Source organism: Danio rerio, chromosome 3, assembly GCF_052040795.2.
Source record: "Danio rerio strain M-AB ecotype USA chromosome 3, GRCz13ab, whole genome shotgun sequence".
Classification (NCBI taxonomy): domain Eukaryota; kingdom Metazoa; phylum Chordata; class Actinopteri; order Cypriniformes; family Danionidae; genus Danio; species Danio rerio.
This window is the reverse complement of record NC_141023.1, coordinates 50985260-51010909: the sequence shown is the minus strand read 5'-3', so window position 1 is coordinate 51010909 and position 25650 is coordinate 50985260. Positions and strand designations below refer to the sequence as shown.

At 39.2% G+C, this 25650-nt stretch overlaps 1 long non-coding RNA gene across 6 annotated transcripts in view; it reads left to right on the top strand.

Moving 5' to 3' along the window:
* LOC147846036 (uncharacterized) overlaps nucleotides 1-25650 on the top strand; it is a 249001-nt gene that overhangs the window by 221630 nt on the left and 1721 nt on the right. For 2 of the 6 annotated variants that reach the window (XR_015481220.1, XR_015481226.1), the window contains one exon: nucleotides 21392-21476. The exons of 2 other annotated variants lie outside the window; for them this stretch is intronic. This is a non-coding gene — a long non-coding RNA (uncharacterized LOC147846036). Of the gene's footprint in view, nucleotides 1-6885; nucleotides 7098-21391; nucleotides 21477-25650 lie in introns of those variants that run through there. 2 more of the 6 variants (XR_015481225.1, XR_015481219.1) reach the window with 2 other exon arrangements.

Here is a 25650-nt window from a genome sequence, read left to right as displayed (position 1 = left end):
AGTTTTCACTTAACCTCCTTTCTGAAACAGGCCCATGGTCAAGAGCAGGTTTTATTCTCTAAACACAGTTTCTGTTAGTCTCCTCCCTTTTTTTAAAGACGAAGCGGTATTTTCTCACCTGACGTTTCCCTCCTATTTTCCTTTCCCCTTCTCCTGACCCTCCTATTTTGATGCTAATTTTGGAGATGTGCGTAAAAAAAACCATCATGATTCACATAACTTTTGAAAATACACTTAAAAAAACACGCGCATAACTGAGTAGGATAAACTTTTATTCCATAGAAAAGATGCGCCTGAACTACGATGGAAACACTTTTGCAGAACAAATTACAGTATGTGCATTAAAAAAATTTTAGTTATAAGAGATCATATGATGATGAAAATGTGTGTGAATTGACAAACCAGCAGCCTGAGCACACTGTACACATCTTAAATGTTGTTTTGCTCATTCACCTTAACCATTTCAGTATTAATGTTATTATATGATTAATGACTTCCAGAGCATCTGGAGCATGTTAAGAGAGTCTGTTCTCCACGTCTCATGGCTTCAAACGCCCCCACGCTTTCATGTGTCAGCATTGTCTTCTGAGGCGCAAGTACATTTATTAAGAAAAGATTGACGCAGCTTCTTCTACCACAGTTCTGTTTTTACTGTTGATATTTGTCGCCCATTTAATCAGGAAGTGACGATTTTGTTCTCTTTGACTCGTTGGATGGAAACGATCCTTTATTCACGCATCTTTTATGCGTTATTCCAGTTTTGCACATAAATTTAATTAAAATTTTTATATGAAAACAAAGCTATTGCCTATATTTCAGTCACACAAAGAAATAAGTCATGTACAAGAATAGCTTGTCCTTTTTTAATAAATAATTAGCTCAAATTCACTTCAACAGGGACATGTTCTGTTACTAGATTAATGGGATTATTATGCTTTCTAAAAACTATTGTTTTAGTACTGCCTACATTCTAAATGTTATATCAACCTCTACCACTTGATCAATAAAAAAACCAGACGCTCAAGTGCACTTTTAAATCTATTAAAACTGATCAACGTGTATAAAAGTGAGAACGTGTGTAAAATTTTTATAAATGCCACACATTACATTACTTATTTTATTATACTTAAATATTTAAATACTTTAAATGTAAAATTACGGTGCAGTGATGTTGCTTTTTAAAATATATGCTCATATTTGCTATAACTTTGCATAAGCACATCAAGTTTAGCTGGAGAAAGAAATGCTCATCTCTTTTTTTAAGATGTTGCCATGGTCACTCTTAATATCTGCGCTCCATTGATAATGCCTTTTTATAGTTGCTGCGTGCGCCCTTAAAAGCTGCGGTCACACTGGGAGCTGGGAGGACTTTTCCTCCCATAGACCTCCATTCATACGCACGAAAATGCGTCAGACCTGAAACGCAAGGTCGTGCATCAAGTTTCGCAGGTTGCTGCGGTGCAAAGTTCAAGCTTGGTGAACTCTGACCTGCGAAATTGCATCACTTGACTGCGTGAGACCAATCAAGGATCAAAACCTCTCTGGACAGAAATTTAAAACAAGGAGCAATCGCTCACTTTTTTTAACGTCTAATAATCTTGTTTAATTCCGCCCCTTTTTGCACGCCGCACAACAGAATTGTTCTAGTGTGACCACAGCTTAAGTCTGTGTTGGTCTACTCAGAATGAATCACTCTGAAATCCACATCCGGTCTGAGTGAACGCTGGCATGATCTGTTGCCGCTGCTCACTGGTAAAACTTTTAAACTTTTTTTAAATCTCGTTCAACGATCAACATTACACTTGAACTGTTTTAACAAAACAATTTGGACAATTCTGCTGCCTGCTTAAGTTTTATGGATTTTACCTGCTCTGCGCCTGTTCTTCTGGTTTCTGCTCACCTGCGCGTCTAAGCTGTCAGCATCTGCATCCGCCTCTTGTGGCTTGTGTTTGCCTGGTGTTTCCTGACGCTTGTCCACCAGCCCGCGATGGGATTGTTGCAGTACTCGGCTGCTGAACTACACCGTTTGCGGCTCCATCTCTCAGCGCCTTTGCCAGCTGTGTTGCATCTCCACCCGGACATCGCATTCCTGCCCCGCCGGAGATATATCCATTGTGGATCCAGACAGAGTGCTCATCAGGGCTCATCCACAAAACACCGGTCGGACTGTCAATCACAGAGTTTTAGCCAACCCAGCCCGGTCGGCTAACACCACTGCTGTACTTTCTGACATTATCAGTTTCAACTTCGGTCTTTTAAACATCCGCTCACTTACTAGCAAGGGACATCTTGTCCAGGATGTCCTCAGTGATCGCAACCTTGACCTTCTGTGTCTAATTGAGACTTGGCAACAACCCAGCGATTTCACGCAACTTAACGAATCCACTCCTGGAGGGTTTGTTTACACCTGTCAACCCCGCGGAGAAGGTCGGGGAGGAGGTCTCGCAATGATTTACCGCGAGAGTTTGAAAATCTTGCCGGTTCCCGTTCCTTCATTCCCTTTATTTGAATCTATGATTTCCAAACTTTCTGGATCCACCCCTACATATGTTACCATAATTTATCGTCCCCCCAAACTAAATAACGATTTTTTAAATGATTTTGCTGCTTTTTTAACACATATTACCACCCTCTCACCCAATATTATAGTTTTAGGAGATTTTAATATTCATGTGGATAATTTTAATAACTCTCTTACAAGTGATTTTATATCCTGTCTTGAGAGCTTTGGACTTCAACAGCATGTCAATGTCCCCATACACTCTAAAGGACACACCCTCGACCTCATCTGCTGCTCTGGTGTCTCACCCATTGACCTCTCTGCTGATGAACTCCCAATAACGGATCATTTTCTCCTCTCATTTAATTTTGCACTCCCTCTTTCTTCCACCAAACCTCTCCATACTATTTCCTTCCGTAACATAAAACATATTGATCTAGAATCCTTTTCTGCTAGTATTAACTCTCTTCCTGACGTTACTAACCTTTCATCACCAGATGACTTATTTGACTTTATGAGCATCAAATGACTCATAACAACACTGGACTTTAAAATATTCTTAATTCTTTTGCACCCTTAAAAACAAGATCTGTCTGCTTTTCTCAGTCTGCCCCGGGGTTTACGCCAGAACTTCGGCGCATGAAAGCCGAAGGCAGATAAATTAAAAGACTTTCTAGAAAAACTGGCCTTACTGTTCACAAAGACATGTATAAAGGTCACATCACACAGTATAAAAATTGCATCATCCAAACTAAATCCAACTATCTCTCCAATCTTATATGCTCCAATGAAGGTAACACTGCTTCTCTGTTTTCACTATACAAGTCTTTCACTAACCCCCCAGACTCACTACCATCTCACCTTCACTCAACAGATTTCTGTAATTCTATTATGACCTTTTTAATGAAAAAATCTTTAATATTCACCAGCATCTTGCTTCACATCCTTTCCGAGCACTACATCTGAACTTCCACAATTTGAGATTTTATTCTCCTCTTTTCAACTCCCTTCAACTTCAGAAATTTCTAATCTTATTTCCAAATCTAAGTCATCTTCCTCTCATTAAGATCCTCTCCCCACTGTTCTAGTTAAAGCTTGTCTCCCTTCTCTCATCCCTCTCATTTCAGCCATTTTTCAGTCCTCTCTTTCTTCTGGAACTGTTTCTGCTTCCTTTAAAACTGCAGCAATTACTACTATACTCAAAAAACCTGGTTCAGACCCATCTAATTTTAATAATTTACAACCTATTTCTAATCTACCATTTATTTCTAAAATCCTTGAAAAAATAGTAGCGATGCAACTCCAATCCCACTTATCTCAGAACAACCTGAATGAACAGTTCCACTCTGGTTTCAGCCCACTCCACAGCACAGAATCTGTCTCAGTTCATTCAACTCAAATCATTCACTTCTCAGCATTTTACAGTTTCTTCGGGTGTTCCCCAGGGCTCAGTCCTGGGCCCCTACTTTTTATCATCTATCTCCTTCCACTCGGTAATATTCTCCGTAAATATAACATACAGTTTCACTGCTATGCGGATGACACCCAGCTCTATCTCTCTGGCAGACCATCTTCTTGTTTTCCACCTACATCCCCTACAGACTGCTTAGCAGAAATCAAGTCCTGGTTCTCTCTTAACTTCCTCAAACTAAATAGTTCAAAAACTGAGGTTTTGCTTGTTGGTACCAAATCAACACTCTCCAAAACTGACAGCTTTTCTCTCTCAATTGACGACTGTTCCATTTATCCCTCTAAACAGGTTAAGAGTCTGGGTGTCATCCTTGACAGCACCCTATCCTTTGATTCTCATATCAATAACATCACCCGGTCTGCTTACTTCCACCTACGCAGCATTAACCGTCTCCGCCCTTCTCTTTCCCCCTTATGCAACTGCTTTTCTCGTTCATAGCCTTGTCACATCTCGTTTAGATTACTGCAACTCTCTTCTCTTTGGTCTCACTCAAAAATCTCTCCGTAAGCTTCAGTTGGTCCAGAACTCAGCTGCCCGTATAATCACCAGAACCCCTTCTTCTCATCACATCACCCCTGTCCTGCAGCAGCTTCATTGGTTACCTGTTCATTTTCGAATTGACTTTAAAATCTTGATGTTAACATTCAAAGCCATGCACAATCTCGCCCCTCCATATTTGTCTGCCCTCATCCACATTTCTGTTCCTTTTCGCACCCTGCGATCTTCTTCCTCCCTCTACTTGTCTGTTCCCTCTTCTCGCCTTTCAACTATGGGCAACAGAGCATTTAGCCGCTCTGCTCCGCGGCTATGGAACTCATTACCACCTGCCATCAGAAATATTGACTCCCTTACATTGTTCAAATCAAAACTCAAAACCCACTTATTTAATATGGCTTTTAATACTTAATTTTATCTGCACTATTGCTCTGTATATTTTATTATTTCTCTTGTTGTTTTATTGCTCTTGTTGATTGTACGGTGTCCTTGAGTTGCTAGAAAGGCGCCTTTAAATAAAATGTATTATTATTATTATTATTATTATTGTTATTATTATTATTACTCAAAGTTGATTGACCCAACTCAGATCAGCTGTTCTGAAACCGAAAACTCAGGTTCAAGTTTAAACTTCGAATTGGTTGACCCTCCTTACTGAAACAGGCCCTCAAGACCTCCCCACTAACATCGTTACCCCCCCAGCAACACACCAGCCTGCAACACAAGACCCTCAATGTCAAAATGAAGATTTAACAAGAGGACGAAGAATTACATGCTCCGCTATCAGCAGACCACCCTGCCACAGATCACCATTACCAGCAATATCCAGAACAAATAATGTTTCTCCTACCTCTTCTTACACCTCTGCCTCCATCCTTCATCCAGCCATCAAAAAGAATAAACGTCACCGAACTCAGGGAACTCCTAGTCGATCTTGGCATCCACGCTCCCCGAAACCTCAACAAACCGGAACTGTTAAAATTATACACTAACGCCACTTCAGACTCTCACCCCTCGTTTGGCCCATCTGCCAGACCAAACACTCAAAAGACCGATTCCCGCTACACTCCCTATACCCAACATCCCCGCTCACAAACCTGGAAAAGGAAATCGAAACAAAAACACATCTCAAGCCACACCCCCTCAAAACAACTACCTCAGGCAAGCCGGCAACCCCAAATTACGTCACCTTCAACCCTCCAGCAAGACTCCATTCAGAATCCCAACAACGCCATTCACTCTCTCACTCAACCCGGATCCACACCCTTCTTCTGGCCGCCTGCTCCCCCTATCGCCCAAACCAGTTCTTATATGCCTTCCACCTCAGCCTCTTATTTTAACCCTAACTCTTCTGTTCCTCCTGCATTTCCTCTAAACCAATCTTTTCCTCCTCAACCCTCTACCTCTTACCCTCTGCCTTCAGTTCCAACCTCTTCAACCCAACCCACTTTCCTCCCTCCCTCTTTTCTTCCCCTCGCTCACACCAACACTGAACCTGTCACTCATCCTACTCTTTCCACACTAGTTTCTTCGCCGCGCCCCCCATTCACTCTTTACACAGCCACACCCCTCCCTCCGCCTCAGAACGCTCTAGCCATGGAACCACCTCCAGTCTCCAATACAACAAGAAACCAAATCCTATCAGGTGCAGATATAAATCTCTTTTCACTCCTTTCACCTAATACACCCCCTGCGGCAGAAAGCCAGGTAAATTGCGGCGATTTCACAGTCACACTCAAATCACCATCCAACACCCATTCTCGCACCTTATCTCTGGCTGAATTCTCCATAGCCTTCACTCGCTTCACTGACGTCATCTGCTCAGTCTTCCCCCATAAGAGACGCGAACTGAATGACTACATGGCTATTATAGCCGAGCTAGCGCTCTCCTATGGGGGTACACATTTCTACACGTACTATAAATTGTTCTCCGCTAAATGCGGTATCAGATTGACTCCGTGGAACCAAATTTCTTACTGGGGGGCTGTAGATATTGAACTCCACAACCGAGTCTTTTTGGGATGATGTAATTTATCTTGCGCCGTCTGCCGCTCCAGTCTTCACCCCACCACATCCTGCCCCTTTATCACTCTCCCCTCTGATTCTGCACAACCTCCTAAATCCACTAGTTACGTCCCCCGCCCACCCAGCGATAATCTGCCTTCTCTTCTCTCTCCATCTCCTTCTAATCGCCCTATCTGTCAAAACTTCAACATCAGCAGGTGTTACAGGGCTCCTTGCAAATTTCTACATTTATGCAGCTACTGCGGAGGTGCTCGTGCCAAAGTGATTTGCCAGGTGTTAAGAGCAATGAATAAAAAGTCAAAAAATTACTTGTCGACTCCTGTGAATGTTTCTCAACTTGCCTTTGAGTTGCGCTGTCACCCTGATACTAACTTCTCTGATTTTCTGATTTCAGGTCTAACCCACGGATTTAACCCGGGCGTTTCAGCTCTCCCTGCCTTCAACTCATTCTGTCCTAATCTGCAATCCGCTACTACCAATCCCGAGACTGTCGATATGTTATTCAAAAAAGTAATCTACAATAAATTCATGATAGGACCTTTTCCCGCCCCACCGTTCAGCGTTTCTCGTATTAGTCCAATCGGTGTAGCAACTAGGAAATTCTCTAAAAAAAAAAACGATTGATTATCAATCTCTCCGCTCTGCATAACTCTATATTTCCTAGCATTAACAGCACCATTCCATCAGACGAATACTCGCTGAATTATCATGATATAGACCAAGCAATTTCGCTCATTAGATTAGCCGGTCGCAATGCTTGGCTTGCAAAAATCGACATTTCATCCGCCTTAAAAATCATGCCAATTCACCCAGACTTCTGGCACCTTTTTGGCATTTATTTGTGCTCACAATTTTACTTTGCAGTCCGATTAACTTTCGGCTGCAAAAGTAGTCCCAAAATTTTCAATATGCTTTCAGAAGCATTATGCCGGATTTTATCTAACAACTACGAAATCCCGCGTAACATCCATCTCCTCAATGATTTTCTCCTGATTTCCCCACCCTCTTCACCCCCAGCTAAACACCTGTCGATCACCCAAAAGGTTTTCGAAGATCTAGGCATCCCCCTCGCAGAGGAGAAAACAGCCGGTCCCAGCACTTCCATAAAATTTCTGGGCATCAACTTAGATTCGAATAAATTTCAAGCATCCCTTCCCAAAGAAAAGATTGACCGTATAATCTCTTTATCTCAAATTTTCCTCGAGAAACAATCATGCACTAAACGCGAACTGCTATCTATTCTCGGGCATTTCAATTTCACGATGCGCATAATTCCCCAAGGCCGCCCGTTTATTACTCACTTCCTTCAGCTCTCCTTCTCGGTCCGCGGTTTAGAAGATACCATATATCTTTCTAAACCCAGTCGCAATGAACTCAGCTTATGGATCTCCTTCCTTAAGCAATGAACCGGCTGTTCCTTTTTCTATAGCGACCTAATTTCATCCCCGGTGGTAATTTATTCACTGACGCTGCCCCCTCAGTCGGGTTCGGCGGCTTTTACCAAGGTCACTGGTTCGCTTCAACGTGGCCCCCGCAGATGCTCAGTCTACCCAGAAATCAGCAATCATCTGCGTTTTTCGACTCTACCCCATAGTCGCAGCAGCGCTTTTATGGGGAGATAAATGGTCCGCCTCTAACATTCTCGTTCAACGAAGGCACCGTTTATTGCATTAATAAAGGACGCTCGCACGCACTTCCAATTATGCCCTAACTAAGATGCCTCGTTTGGACCTCAGCCAAAAAAACAATTCACTATGACACAGTAAATTCTGTTTTTACTGATGATATTTGGCGCCAGTTAATCAGGAAGTGACGATTTTATTTTCTTTCACTCGATAGATGGAAACGCTGCTTTATTCACATCTTTTATGCAATATTCCAGTTTTGCACATACATTTATGTAATATATTTGGATGGAAACATAGATATTGCCTACATTTTTGTCACACACAGAACAAAGTTACGTACGAGAATGGTTTGCCCTTTTTAAAATAAATTAGCTTAAATTCACTGACCTTCGACATGTACTGTTACTAGATTAATGGGATTATTATTTTTTATAAAAATTATTTTTAGCACTGCTTACCTTCTAAATGTTAAATCAACTTTTATCACTTGATCAATAAAAAAGGCAGACACACAAGTGCACTGTTAAATCTATTAAAACTGATTAACGTGTATAAAAGTTAAGAAAAAAATTATAAATGTCACACATAACATACATTTTTTTATTATACCTAAATATTTAAATACTTTAAATGTAAAATTATGCATTAACTTGAGCAGCTGTTTTCCCAGGCTAACTGTCTCTGTTTCACTGATGGTTGCTTCTTTTTAAATATATACGCTCATATTTGCTATAACTTTGCATGAGCACATCAAGTTCAGCTGGAGAAAGAAATGCTTATCTCTTTTTTTAAGATGTTGTAATTGTCACTCGTAATATCTGCAATCAATTAATAAAGCCTTTTTATTGTCGCGATGTGCGCGCTTAACTCTGAGTTGGTCTACTCAAAGTTAATTGACCTAACTCAGATCAGCTATTCTGACACCGGAAAGCTCTCTGTTAATCAACTAGAGTTTAAGTTAAAACTCTGAGTTGTTTGAACCTCTTTACTGAACAGGCCCCAGAACTGTTGCTATGAAAACAACTCTCGGATCAGTTTTGAAGAACAAAATGATCCTGGATCATGTCAAATTGTCAAAATCCAAATCCAGCTAACTGAGTAATCCACATACGGAGAACAGACCCCAGGGGTCAGTTCTTCGTACCTTGCTTAAATGATCTTAGATGATTTGTCAGATCCTGGATCTTTTCATCTCAATAACTGATCTCTTGCTAATTTGGTTCTTCAAACAAGTTCACGAATCAGATTAGAATGTCTGGATGAACAGATCTGAGATCGCTGCATGTGTTGTGAAGGACTGATCTATCGATCCTCAAAATCATGATCAGCAATGTGTGGTAGGTGGACCCTTTAGGTGCGTGCGTTGCATGCTAATCACGTCAAGGCTTTTTATGAGCAGGTACGCGCTCCGTCTCCGGTTGGCATTTTGTTGTTTGGACGTAAGCACTTCGGACTCCATATCCTCTTTGGCCAATTCATGTGCGGTGCCTCATTCATGCGCGCTGCCTTTGTATGATTCGTACAGGTCCTCAAACCATCTATGAGTGTTGCCATCAAAAACCATCTTAGTCTAGTGTGTTGGTTATTTGCTTTGAGTGATGTGATTTTGTTTGGAGTGTTATTCCATTTTTTCTCTTTTTTTTTTCTTTGTATGTGTTGCTGTGGTTGTTGCTGTTGTCATTATTAGAAGTCTTATTATTATTATGTTGAGAAGTTGGTGTCGTTGTTATGATTGTAGTGATGATGTGACATTAACTTACTTGCTTAGTATTGCCCTATCGGAACCAAGAGTTGGTGTGACTGTGATACTTTGAATTGTGTGGTTTGTGGTGTATACAATTTATTATATGTTGATTTTTGTTTGGGGTTTGTGATTTCTTTTTCAACGTCTAGGGGTCCTACATAGTGGTTAGAACCGTGATTAGACTCTGCTTGTCACTGTCCATTAAGTTGGAAACTTACCATTGGGGAGACCAGCTGTGGGTTGGTCTTAGGGGTTGAGGACCTACCCCTAAGCCCCGCTTTTACAAATGCAATGATTGGCTGACAGCATAGCAGCGTAATGATATAATCTGATTAATATTCAATTATCCATGTGAGCAAAATGAAATTAAATTCATAGAAAATGGTTTGTTAAATATTATACGCAATAACTTTACACCTTGTTGTGGGCTGCATGATTGGCCCTTTCATGTGTCAAGAGCAATTTAGTTTTAAAGTTAGAGCAGATTTTCTTTATTATAGTAGCCATAGTAGTATTGTAGTAGCCGTTTTTGTAAATTGGTGTAAAGAATAACTGGATGTTTACAAAAGCTTTTTGATATTGGTGTCTGCAACTTTTATGAAGCATCAAATCACCGGCATATTAACTGTCAAAACATGTTCATGATTGCATAAATGTATTATTGCTTTTAAAAAAGAAGTCACATATTGTGCATGTCTAATATCATGCACAAATTGTGCTAAAGCGATCTAAAAAGTTCATATAAATAAGTTTTCTCTTTTCACCACCAGGTGGCAGTCTTTGTACTTTTATTTCAGGGGTGCAGATTGCAAAAGTTGTATTAATATATCTAACTTTATTTATTTTAAAAATAACTATAACTTTATTTATATATATGTGTGTGTGTGTGTGTGTGTATAGTGCTGTCAAAATTTACGCGTTAACGCATGCGATTATTTGAAATAATTAACGTGGAAAAAAAATTAACGCAGTTGCAGTTTTTTTTTTTTTTCCTATTGTGGCCAAGGGCAGAACAGGCAGTTTCCCGCTGGGTCAACGTACTTTTTGTGCCGGGCTGATCATCTTATGATCTGATCAGCCCATAAAACACTTAGCAGACTGTCATGTTTTTCTCCCAAGTGATTGACGAGCTGTCACGCTCCTGTGAGATGTCACGCTCTAAAAGTAAGATGTTTCTTTTCCTGACTGAGCAGCCATGTGACATCGGGCTCTACTTTGACCGTCCATGGGCAGAGCACAAAACGCAGGGCGCAAATGCTTTCAAGGCGTGTCAGAACGCATTTTTGCTCATTTAAGGACGGGAAAATTCGCTTTGCGCATGGTCTAAAAGGGTTAAGTTTATTTTCTTAATGAGTTATAGATGTGTTTTGAGAATAAACCAATTAGAGTCTCATCTCCCATTCCCTTTAAGAGCCAGCTGTGTCGCGCCATAAGCGCATTCGCTATTTACAGGACGTAAAGTAAGTCTAAGTGCAAAAACTGAGCATTTCACTAGCAAACAGTTAACAGTTTTTTTTTTAACAGAAAACAGTTAAACAGAGCATCTACTGCGTGAGAATGAGAGATAATGGATCTACTTTCACTTTCGCTCTTGGATAGGGAAACATTTACGCACAGACATCAATTAGTCTATAAATAAGTGAAGTTTCATAAACTAATTTCGAGAGGAACACGTTATATAATTGTGCACCCCTGGCCACTCATCCGTAATCAGTAAAATCCAATCAGAATGATTCTAGCTTAATATAAATGGATCACTTTCTCCTTATTGCTCTATCTTCATTTTGGAAGAATCCCCCCTTCCACCCCATCTCCTCCTCTTTTTTTTTTCTCCCCTTTTAAAGGGGGAGCAATCGAGACCTACCTGATCTCGGTTCTCCTGATATGCTTCTAGACCGGGCGGGAGCCCTGGGCTCAAATATCTCCGAGCTCAGGGTTCTCTCCCGGGACAGCATGCCAAACCTGCTATAAGTGCCAAGCATATCTAAGTGGGAACTCTTGAAATAATTGCGTTTGTTAAGCGCAAATATTCTTTTCAAAACTATTTCTAAATTCAGTTCTAATTTCCAACAAACTAATAAATGAACAATAATTACGAAGTGTGCTCAAAAACCTGAGTTATATCCTAAAACACATGCAGTGCCCCATATGGTCTAAAACCTGACAGGTGGGCAAATCTAAGCTTATTTTTTATTAAAACAAATATAAATATGGATATAATAAATAATACTGCTAATAATAATAACATTATACAAAAGCAAACTGTTATGAATGAACTGAAAAAGCCTCCCGAAGTGAAGAAGACATAAAAGCAGTGGTTTTTCATATTTATGTAGGCTAGAAAATAATAGGTTTTGTAATATTTTAATCCTTTATATTTATATCCTATATATATTCTTATTATTTAAAATTTTTCATGTGTAAAGATATTTGCCTATTGCTCTCATGCGTATTAAGCAGTTTGTAAGCGAGGCGCAACTCTGCGCCGGAGTTTAGACCGGGTTTGTTTTGGTCTAATGAAAAATCTATTTCAGTTTCTCAAAATAGCAACGCGCCAGCAGTGCGCCTCAGAACGCCTTCCTTTTTACACCAGAACGCCTATGGGCGCACAAATGAGCGCTAATGCATTTGCTATTTAAACAGCGTAGCGCAACACCTCAAAACGACTCTTGCGCCAAGCTGAAACTAGCAAAAGACTATTGTGCCGCGCCTTGCGCCACACTGCGCCGGTGTATGATAGGGCCCTTCATCTGCAGCCCATTGGTTCTTTTCTTTATTGACATTGGGCTAATCCAATCACAAACTTCCATGTTCGGCTCTGTGTAACGTAGGTGTGTATTTGTTAAAATGGTCGAGAGTCAAGCCTGTTTCTTACACGCGAGAGAGCAGAAGCGGTGAGCAGGCACTTGCCTTTTGCATCTGCAGTCTGCAACCTGCAGCGGGGCACAGATCAATATATTCCTGTCTATTCTATCTAGATACCTATATGTCCATATAAATATACTTTTGTTTTGTTTTTTACTTTTACTCTGCACCACGGCCCGTGGCAACTTCTTCCTATGCTGTGTCTTTAACCTGCAAGTCTTTATTTTACAAATTATAAAGAATGTCTGCTTCTCCAGCTCTATGAGGAGTGTCTGTCATGCATTTTAAGATGCACTCGGTCAGAAGACAATCGTATGAGATATCATGACATAGTGTTTTTGATCGTCAGCATGATGTAGGCTTATAGTGAAAATAACGTTTATACAATATGGTTAATATAATGATATTTATACATGACCAAACTAGTGTGCAACTTAAGCAACTTTTTGTACATTTAGTTTTGTAATTCAGGCTCAAACTAATATTTGTTGCATTTTTCAATTGTTTAAGCTCATTTGATTGACAATATAAAATATTTTAGCTACGTTTGATGTTGCATTGTTGAGTTAAACATTTTTTAAGGGTTTCTGATACATTGCTTTTATTATTTATCTTTTTTTTATTAATTTTTTATTATTTTATTAATTAACATTAACTGTGTGCGTCATGTTCATTATTTATTAGGCTCCCTCAAAACACAGACACACATTTCCCGTGTGGATTATAATTTTATTATAATAATAATAAAAAAATACGTTTTTAATTTGTCACCTCTCGTTATTTCCTATATATGACTTTTGTGCGTTTATAGAGTGGGAGTTGGTAAACCTATTCAAGGGCATGCACAGGTGGGGAGCATTTTGATTGATGTAGTGGGCAGCTCTGGCCCAAAATGCCAAGGCCGATTATTTTTTCCCAGTCCAGCCCTGCAATTAGTACAATTGTTTTTATTCATCACTTTATTGTTATTTTTTATAATTTTTCATTTTCCATATCTGCAATGCCTGTATTTTGGCATTTTTTGCAGTCCACTTAGAATCCAACATGGAAATCAATGTTTTTTTTATTGGCATTGATTGTTTTGAAATTCAAATGGCATTAACATGCTTGTGTTTTAATTTCCGTAATAAATATGGCTGTCAGGCCAGGATTTTGATGATTTATTGTGGGTATGTTGTTTACATGAAGAAATCTGTTACAAAGTTTCACAAAAATTCGGATAATGAATTATATTTTGAATTTACATTTTTTTTTTTTACATCCGAATAGCCAAAATTATAAGTTTGAGTCTTTTAAATGCGATTAATCGTGATAAATTTTTTTAAGTGTGATTAATTAGGTTTAATTACATGCGATTAATATATAATTATATTTAAAGTTTGAAAATATTTACTATTTTCCCAAGTGTATAGCAAGTGGCAGTCTTTGTACTTTTATTTCAGGGGTGCAGATTGGATACATTTTATTATTATTATATATATATATATTATATATATATAAGTTTTATTTTAAAAATAACTATAACTTTGTTCACTGCTGCATCGGAGGGTGGGCTTTCATTGTCCGACGAGGATCCAGACCCGCTTGCCCCCTCCGAGCAGGTGAGTGATGTCAGAACGGATCCTGAAACGGACATGTTAGCTGTGTTTTCCCGGACTGCTTTTGCCATGGGGTTGGAGATGGTTTATTCCTGGACCGACTAGATGGGTGCTATGTGGAGGACAAGAGGGCCAAGCCTTCGAAGCCTCTCATCCCCTTCTTCCCGGAGGTGCATAGTAGGCAGTCTTGAAGGGCACCTTTTTCTGCCCGTGCTGCGTGTCCCTCCGCCCTCACCAAACTTGACGATGGAGCAGCCAGGGGGTATGGAGCGATTCCTCAGGTCAAGCGTGCCATTGCTAACAATCTTTGTCAGTGTGGTGCCTCTTCTTGGCGGGGGTCTGCCTCGTCTCCCATCCAAAGCCTGTAGATTATCTGCCTGAGACAGCGCTTACAAGGCTGCGGGCCAGGCTGCTTCTGCCTAGCATGCTATGGCCACCTACCAGCGCTACCAAGTGCAGGCGCTGGCCCAGCTGCACGAGGGTGGGTCTGACCCAAGCTTGTCTCGTGAGCTCCGCACCGCAACCGACTATGCTCTTCGGAGCACTAAGTCTGCTGCTTGTGCGTTGGGGAGGACGATGTCCACATTAGTGGTCCAGAAGCGCCACCTCTGGCTAAAACTGGCTGATATGCGCAAAGTCGACAAAGTTAGCTGTCTCGACTCCCCCATATCCCAGGCTGGCCTGTTCGGCCACACCGTCTGTGAATTCACCCAGGAATTTAAGGCGGTGAGAGAACAGTCTAATGCGATGGGTAATGTCATCTATCGGCGGGACAGTCGAGCCGAGCCATCCACATCTGCTGCTCCTTGCCGAGGGCACCCGCCAACGAGAGCTGCCCCGCCCCTGCACACGCCTCCGCCGAAGCGGGTGAATTGAGCACATTGAAAGCAGGCAAACCCTCCTGCCCAGGTTGCCGTTAAGTCCAGTAAACGGACCACGAAGAGTCCCTGGGACAGGTCATCTGGAGAAGAGGTTAGTTTTTTCCCAGCTGAAGGGCCGGGTCCCATTTGCAATGGCACTTTTCACAGCCACGCACACATCAATGAAAAAGCACTTTTTCACTTCCCCGGATGTGACAGCCTGAACTCTACCAGTCTGGAATGCTATGCTTTCCAGCTCACAGCTTCTGTGCATTTTACAAGTAGATTACAGGCGCTAGGAGGGCGGTCTCCTTTCTCCCACCCCTCGAGCCCTTCTCCGGAGCTTGGGTGCGAGGTGAGAGTGAATCTCTTGTTTCCAGCTGTTCCTCGGGACCTTCGCGCTTCCCAGATCAGCACACCCACTCTGCGCTGCCCCACTGCTGGTACGAGTTTACGGGTGTTTATTTCACCAGGGCCAGCCCCCTATCCAGGCATCCGCATACTCAATTATCTCGACGACTCTTGGGAGCAATTAATTATTCATAGAGACAAGGTGCTCTGGCACCTCCACCTGTTGGGGCTTAGGTCAAATGAGAAAAAAGCAAACTCGCCCCCGTGCTGAGGATCTCTCTAATGGGGGCTGGAGCTGGTACCCATGACAGCGCGCCTCTCCGGAGAGCGCGCTCAGCTAATGCTGAACTGTCTGAGAGAGTTCGACAGCTAAATAGTGGTCCCACTGAAATTATTTCAGAGGCTCCTGGGGCATATGGCATCCACAGTGGCTGTCATGTTTTAACATCATTTTACTATCAATTTACTATAGTGAATCCCACGTGACAATAACAAACAAGACAGAAAGAGTGCATGCACCTGGAACCGTGACAATAACCATAGTAAAACAATGGTAAAACGATAGTAAAAAACTTTAATAAAACGATGATAGAACTATCGTTTTACCATCGTTTTACTATCATTTTACCATCATTTTTCCATCGTTATACTATCGTTTTACCATCTTTTTACTATCGTTTTACCATAGTTTTACTACGCAGATAGCAAAATGACCATTTCAACCGAAAATCAACGTTTCTTTTAATATCGAATCCACATTGATCACCGACGTTGATTCAGCATCGTTTTGCTCATCGGTGTAATGTTGAAACAACGTCAGACACTCCATTCAAATCTAACCTGAAATCGACACAATTGGTTACTTACCCAACGTTGAATCCATGTTGATTTTCAGTCGATCGAAACTGCGTTTTTAGAATCCACACTTTTTTAATATATAATAAACCTAATTGGCTTGTCTACCTAATGTTGAAACGATGTTGATTTTAAGTCGATTGGAACAACATAAAATCCACACATATTAAACATATAATCTATCCAAATGATTTGACGTTGAAATGAATGCTTAAACAACCTTTTCAACATTAAACCAATACATATTACATAATTAGTTTTTAAAGGATACATAATATATTTTATCTGTATATATGACAAAACACACCAAAATCTGTCATAATTTTTTATTTATACAAATATACAGCTGTAAATATTCGTAAAGAGCATAAATTCATTCAAACCTTCTATACATGCAGTACACTTAAACACACAGAGAGAACATTTAAATTATAGGCTGCAATAGTGAAAACCATTTACTTAAGAAGTAAAACTAGAATATTAAAATACATTTGCATTTGTGTTCTATTTCAACATGTATTTTTCATTAGAGTAAAAATGCATTTTATTTCAGATGTGCATAATAACATAATCTACTATTAGGGTCAAAATACAAATTTAAATCACAATGCTTAATCTGTTTAAAGAACAACATTTATTGAATTAATTGAGAAAGATACAATATGCCTATCACAGAAACTAAAATTCAGATGCGACCATAGAAAAAATATTCTTGTAACGACAGGGTGGAGTGACAAAGACAACTGGAGGGTGGATCCAATATGCAGGTTTATTCTTTGTCAGGCAAGCAATGGTTAAAACAGGTATGAACAGGTATGTGCGGGCAAATCCAGAGTCGTAATCGAGGAACAGGCAAAAGGTCGAAAGGTTGGCGGCTAAACAGGATAACTAGGATACAAAGCTAGGTTCAGACACGGAGAAACAAGACAGGGAGAAACGCGTTGTAATGTCACTTAACAGTAAACAAGACTCGGCAAACTGGATGGGTTCACAAGTGGCTTATAAGTGATGTGATATCAGTCTCTGACAAGGTGCAAAGGTGCAGCTGGTGAGTGCAATCAAGCTAATGTGTGAGCATGTGTGCAGTGCATGTATGAAAATGTAGTCCTGGGAAGTGCGGAAGTGTGGTCCTGAAGTTCGTGTGAGAACCAGCGATCTCTGGAGAGCGATCGCTGGTTGTGTGACAATTCTTGCTGGATTAGCAGTATCAATAAATAAATAATTAATTAAAAACAAAAATTTTTTTAGGTGGTGTGAAGCCATTTGTCTGCTGTGCCACCATTTACTAGAATTACATCCCGGATTTTCCAAAAATACAAAGTATTAGTGACCCAGAGACATGTCTGAGAACAAGCTTGAAATATTACAACCACCGGTAAGAATTACAAGCTTGCTTTAAATTACAATTATTTTTTTCAAAATATCATTGTTTATTGACTAAATGCCATGAATAAATTACAGCGCTGCGACCAAAGAATGTAAAAACTGAATAATCCTATGCAATGCACATGATCCTATTATAACGATCACTGCAAACAATGAGCTAAGCGTTCGTTTTATATACAAACTACAAATATAAAAACATTAAAATAATTTAAAGCAATGAAAATCTATACTTAAAAAAACATAACTACTTTAAATGGCGTCTCTGCGGTCACCCCACACACTCTTTGAAGCTTCTGTAAAAAACGCATTGTATGTGACAGACACAATCTCAATAAAAACGTGATGCTTGCTAAACGGCTACATTATTAAAGAGCATTTGCTAAAACATTAGCCCCTTTCACACAGTGATACCGGTAAATATCCAGAAAATTTCCGGAACGACTTTACCGGTATATTCAAAAAAGCGCTGTTCACACAGGCGAGGACGTTACGGAAATTTTCCGGAAAAGAGCATTCACACATCCATTCCAAAATACCGGTAAATTCTGACATCATTCACCACAAATGAGCTTTAAACAGGTGCGCTTGTATTTGTAAACATTTGACTAAATTACAAACTCTGTGGATGATCAATATTGTGAACAACTTTCGCAGGATCACTTTCGCATGTCGAGATGTTCATAATATGTGCGTGTGCAGGCGCTCACAGGCTGTTTCACAGGCACACGCAAAGCTTGAAGGTAAACAAACAACGGCTTATCATAAGCATCTCATCGATGATTATTTACACAGTTGGCATTAAGAAGAACATATAAACGTGATCTGACTAACTTCTAGCAGCTAAATGTGTCTGGAAAAAAATACAAAAACTTTTATTTTCACAAACCGCGACTGTTGTGATTGGCTAAAGCAGACGTCTCATGTCAGCACGTTCTAGACGTGCACGCGCTTATTATGGCAATCTTCCTTCTGCATTCTCACAGCGCAGCATTCCGGCAAATTGCCGGTAATGTTACAACTTCTCTTTACAGAAAATAGCCAGAACGAATTTACCGGTATTTTCAAAAAAGACCTGTTCACACATACAACAATTTTCCGGAAAGGTCTGTATGTGTGAAAGGGGCTATTGATAGGATCTGTTGTCAGGCTTATGTTCCCTTTAATATTTAGTTATTTGTTCTGAAATCTGTAAAAATCACTCTTGTAAAATAACCAGCATTTCAGCACTTTCCTGATATTTTCCTGTTCTCTGAAACTGAATATTTCACTTTAGTTCAAACATTATTCGTTATTCTTGTTTATTTTGTAAATAACTGACCAACAAAAATACATTGAAATTAAGATTTTATCGTGATCTTTATTAGTAATTAATTAAGCTAAATATTATTATTAAATTAGTTTTGGGAAACACTGGTCACTACATCGTTCTTTTAACAAAACAATGCATTGTCATACTATAATAGTTCAGCCGCAAGTTACATCGTTTTTGGAAAGTGCACCCCTGCTCTGGACTTTAAACCTGCTTTTACTTGGTCAATGGCGCAGTCTATTTCAGCTTCTCAAAATAGCAAAGTACCAATGATGCGCCACACCTATATTTTAGACCAGCACACCCATGAGTCCACAAAGTGGCGTGACTGGATTTTCTATTTAAACAATGTGGTGGAAAACGAAAAATATTAGGGTTGTGCAGATCTGAAAATCGTTAGGCGAATGCTTGTAATTTACAGTAGGCCATTTATTAAGAAAAGAGAAAAAAATCCTACTGAATAGGCTAATAATAATAGAAATAATCTAACCAACAGGCCCATGTCACATGGATACATTTCCTAATAAATAACAAACTACAAATTAAAAGCATTAAACTATGTTAAATATTTTTGTTTTTACAAGCTTTGGAATTGTAATGTAAATTCCGCTTTTAAATAAGGTGACCTATAGCTTTTGTCATGAGCCATGGCTGTGTTAAAAATGGCATAAATGTTTTCAAAGTGCACTAAGAAGGGAATGCAACTGTCAGTATGAAGAATGCTAAAACTGAAATGTAAAAAGAGTTTGAAAGCAAATCACAATATGCTGCAGGTAAACGGACCGAGTTTGCAATGCAGTTTGTGAATGCCCATTGGAACGATGGATTTGCAACCTTAGTTGGCTAGGGATAGATTTCAGAACCGCACCTCTGCTTTCTTAATAAAAATTATGTAATTTTTTTTTTTAAAGTAACATATTGATTCATTTTCTATGGCCTAATCCCTTTTTCAATCTGGGGTCACCACAGCAGAATTAACCACCAGTAAAATATTCAGTTACGAATATTGTATGCGTTTTTGTTAACTGTATGATCAAAAATAAAAGTAATCGGTCAACGAGATTGAAAGGGTTAGTAGCTTAATCATTAACCAATTAACAAATTATTCCGCGCTAAATACAGTAAATAAGTATATAAATTACATTTAGAATTATTGTAGCAAAACTGAACACCCATGACAGTGAAAATTCTATACAATATTTTATTAAAGCCTTGAACAAATTGTTTTGCAAGCTTGAAATTAAATTTTTACTTTGATTTTTTTTCTCTCTCACAAAAACAACAGTCACACAATTGCACAAATCACAATATTAGAAAATCTTTAGAGAACTTTTAAGAACTATTTTTTATTTTTTTTGTAGAGATTATTAACATTTTAGGTATGCATATTTTGTATGATTTTGCATACAATATACGCTATAATATGTGCAATAATCTAGTTTTTGGCCCATACGATGCCACATGAATGTTAAGAGTTTGATTAAGGTCATGTAACAGAATAAACAAATAATAGAAACTATCAATTGCAAATATTTTGCAAAAAAAATGCTAAATATTTTGCAGTTAGTAGCACGATCGCCTCACAGCAAGAAGGTCGATGGTTCGAGTCTCGGCTGGGTCAGTGTGTGTGAAGTTTGAAGTTTGCATGTTCTCCCCGTGTTCACATGGGTTTTCCCCACAAGTCCAAAGACATGTGGTATAGGTGATTTGGGTAGGCTAAATTGTTTGTATACCTGTGTGAATGAGTGTGTATGGATATTTCTCAGTAATGGGTTGCGGCCCAGGTTCTATATATAAATATATATATATATATATATATATATATATATATATATATATATATATATATATATATATATATGTGTGTGTGTGTGTGTGTGTGTGTGTGTGTGTGTGTGTGTGTATATAACTACTACTGTAAGAAAATATCAGCATTTGCTACATACTTTCAGTATTTTCTTTGCATGAACTGAGACGATCTAATCCTGTTTATATGAATTGAGCCTGCTGCCGAGCAAGTTTGATCTACCAGAACTGTTGCTATGACAAAAACTGTCGGATCAGCTTGGAAGAACGAAACGATCCTGGATCGTGTCAAATTGTCAACATCCAAATCCAGCTAACTGAATAATCCACGTACGAAGAACGGACCCCTGGTTGCATGTGTATGTTTATCATGTGATCTTGGATCAGCTGTTCTGTTTAGCAGTTGCAGCTTTACTCAGCACTTCTATAGAGCTAGACCCAGCTCTGTATTGTCAGTTTGTTACTTGTGCGTGTGTTCTTGTCTCTGTGTTTCGCCAGGATCCTTGTCAGTTTATCTGGACTCGATCTGTATTGTGGCTGCATTTTCCCAGGTTCTGGTGCTGGCTGCATCAGTTATCTCCACCTTTATATGTTTACATTAAATCATTTGCAATTGGATTCAGACTTTGTCCATTCATTCTATGGTAACAGGTTTTACAACAGTTCACTAGTAACTTGGTAGTAAAACAATGGTTTAACGATGGTAAAACGATAGTAAAACAATCGTTTTACCATCGTTTTGGTAAAAGGATAGTAAAACGATGGTAAAACGATCGTTTACCATCGTTTTACTATCGTTTAACCATTGTTTTACTGTGGCACCCATCAAATTAAAAAAGGCTAGAGAGATTAAAACTATACCATGGTATAATAGTCATACTCGTGCGCTCAAAACAGCAACCCGCGCCCTGGAACGTAAATGGAAAAAAACTAATTTAGAGGTCTTTAGAATTGCGTACAAAGACAGTATGTCCAGCTATAGGAGGGCTCTAAAATCTGCCAGGACCGAGCACCTGCGCAAACTGATAGAAAATAATCATAACAATCCTAGATTTTTATTTAACACCATCTCTAAATTAGCAAATAATCGGTCATCCTTGGAACAAACTACTCCACCGCAAATTAGTAGTGATGATTTCATGAATTTTTTCAGTAATAAAATAGAAGGCTGTAGACAGAAAATAGGAGATGCCAAACTTTCTGCACCGGCTTATACTCCAAATCCTGTAAATATTTCATTAAATCATAATAATAACCTACACTGCTTCAAAATCATAGAACATGAAGAGTTAGTAAAAATTATAAATAGCTCTAAACCAGCTACGTGTATGCTGGACTCAATTCCAACAAAATTACTGAAAGAGCTGCTACCTGCTATAGGAGAACCTCTTCTTAACATTATCAACTCTTCTTTATCTATAGGCCATGTTCCAAATTCTTACAAGCTAGCTGTTATTAAGCCTATTATTAAGAAACCGCAACTAGACACCAACAACTTAGCTAACTATAGGCCTATTTCTAATCTTCCATTTATGTCTAAAATACTAGAAAAAGTTGTTTCCACTCAATTATGCTCTTATCTGCAGACGAACAATATTTTTGAAGTGTTTCAGTCAGGTTTCAGGGCTCACCACAGTACAGAAACCGCCTTAGTGAAAATAACCAACGATTTACTCTTAGCTGCTGACCGAGGGTGCGTCTCGCTATTAGTTTTACTCGATCTTAGTGCGGCATTTGATACCATTGACCACAATATCCTCATAAATCGCTTAAAGTCTACAGGTGTCCAGGGACAGGCTCTACAATGGTTTAAGTCATACTTAACTGACCGCTACCAGTTTGTGAATCTTAATGGACAGCCTTCACAAATCTGCCCAGTAAAGTATGGGGTGCCTCAAGGATCAGTTTTAGGCCCTTTACTGTTTACAATTTACATGCTACCTCTGGGAGACATTATTAGAAGACATGGGATCAGCTTTCACTGCTATGCAGATGATACTCAATTATATATTTCCACTAAACCTGACGAGACGTCTGAACTGTCTAAACTAACTGAATGTATCAAAGACATCAAAGACTGGATGACCAACAATTTTCTTCTCTTAAACTCAGACAAAACAGAATTATTACTTATTGGGCCTAAATCTTGCACACAGCAGATCTCGCAACTCAATTTACAATTAGAGGGATACAAAGTTAGCTTTAGCTCTACTATAAAAGATCTGGGTGTCATATTAGACAGCAATCTAACTTTTAAAAACCATATATCCCATGTCACAAAAACTGCCTTCTTTCATCTGAGAAATATCGCTAAATTACTAAATATGCTATCCATCTCAGATGCAGAAAAGCTAGTCCATGCTTTTATGACTTCGAGACTGGATTACTGTAATGCTCTATTTGCTGGCTGCCCAGCATCCTCTATTAACAAACTTCAATTAGTACAAAATGCAGCAGCCAGAGTTCTGACCAGGTCTAGAAAATATGATCATATAACCCCAATTTTATCCTCCTTACACTGGCTGCCTGTTAAGTTTCGTATTGAATTTAAAATATTACTTCTCACCTATAAAGCTCTAAATAATCTAGCTCCTGTTTATCTAACCAACCTTCTGTCTCGCTACAAACCAACTCGCTCTTTAAGATCTCAAAATTCAGGGCTTCTGGTAGTACCTAGAATAGCAAAATCAAGTAAAGGAGGTCGAGCCTTCTCTTTCATGGCTCCTACACTCTGGAATAGCCTTCCTGATAACGTCCGAGGCTCAGACACACTCTCCCAGTTCAAAACTAGATTAAAGACCTATCTGTTTAGTAAAGCATACACTCAATGCATCACCTAGCGGGTTCCACACTGGCTTCTGCATCTTGCTTATATACACTATGAACAGCAGCTACGCTAATTATTCTCTTTATTCTCTATTTTCACCTGGGGATACTCATCCCGAGGTCCTCATATTATGCGGAGTCACTGATTGGATCCAAGACCAGCGACGTGATGATCCCAAGGATTCCATATCTGGGACCAGGCCATATCCTGAGCTGCTGCTGCGCTGATGGTCGTGGGGAGTGGAGAACATGTGTCTGATTCCAGCAACGCTCCAGGGACAGACGAGTCTTCATTGAGGCCATCTTCCAGCTTAAACCACGGCGAATGAAGTTCTGCACTAGACTTTTGGCCAGCGGAGAAATTAAAATGGTCGTGCCCAACTGAGTCTGGTTCTCTCAAGGTTTTTTTTCTTCACTCCCATCAGGTGAAGTTTTTTTTTTCCCTCTCCGCTGTCGCCACTGCCTCGCATGGTTCAGGATTGGTAGAGCTACGCATCGATGAATTTGCTCTTCAGTGTTTGAACTCTCAGTAATGATTAAATCACACTGAACTGAGCTAAACTGAACTGAACTGAACTTAAACACTAAAACCTGAACCACACTGTTCCAGTTACTGAACCACACTGTTCCAGTTACTATGACCATTTATGTGAAGCTGTTTTGACACAATCTACATTGTAAAAGCGCTATACAAATAAAAAAAAGCTGAATTGTTTTACCATCGTTTTACTATTGTTTTACTATCAATTTATCATAGTTTTACTATTGTTTTACCATTGTTTTACTAATGTTTTATCTTTGTTTTACCATCATTTTACTATTGTTTTACCATCATTTTATTATCTTTTTATCATTGTTTTACCATCGCTCTACCAATGTTTTACTATGGCTTTACTATCGTTTTACCATTGTTTTACCATCGTTTAACCATCGTCTTACCATTGTTTTACTATTGTTTTAGCATCATTTTATCATCGTTTTAGTATTGTTTTTACCATTGTTTTACTATTGTTTTACCATCCCAGATAGCAAGCCCACATTGAATCAATGTTGGTTATTGGTTATAATAATCAGTATCAGACGTCGATCAAATTTCGACATTGAATCAATGTTCTTTATTTCGTCGGTATGTCGGAAGGTTAATACATCGAGAATATAACACTGATTTAATGTCGAAATGAAGTTGACTCTTCAACATTTAGGCCACCCGCCGTATTTGGTCGAAATCATAACATTGGTTCGATGCTAAAACTTGATTGGAGGACACTGAGTCGGTTCTTCTGCGCGAGTCAGCGTGGTGCATGCGTGCGCGTGCTCATCATTTGAATCAAGTAACGAACATAAGACAACGGACGGAATGCTTATCTGAAGGTTAGTACTTTATATTCAACGGTTTACATGTTTTATTTGTTGTTTTTCCAAGAGTTAATGTTAAATTGTAACTTTAGATGTGTAAATTAACACTTTACCTCTTCCTATACATTTTTTATGAGCCTGCAGGTCGCCCTGTACGTGCTCAGGCCATTGGCAGCAGCTAATCTATGAAGGTAAATGAAAAGCTGTTTTGGTTATTTATTTGGCGATTTCAACATGAATAACTTCATTATGACTTCAATGCTTTCTAACTTGTGTAAAAGTATAAAATGATCTGTCAAATCGATTTGGAATGAGCATAAAAACATATGCAATATATTGCTCCAGCTAACGTGTAGGCTAGGCTAAGGTAATGTTATGAGAAACTGTTCGCAAATAGCATTATGTATCATCGAGATAACTTTAAACAAGATTTTTAACACATTAAAATGTTAACGATGTGAATTTTGTTGCTCTATTTGTTTCTACATTTAGGGATGAACTCCTCGCCAGAGACGCTCCATAGCATTGAATGGGAAAAGCTTTGCCATTTCGTAAGTTGCTCACTCGATCTGTCG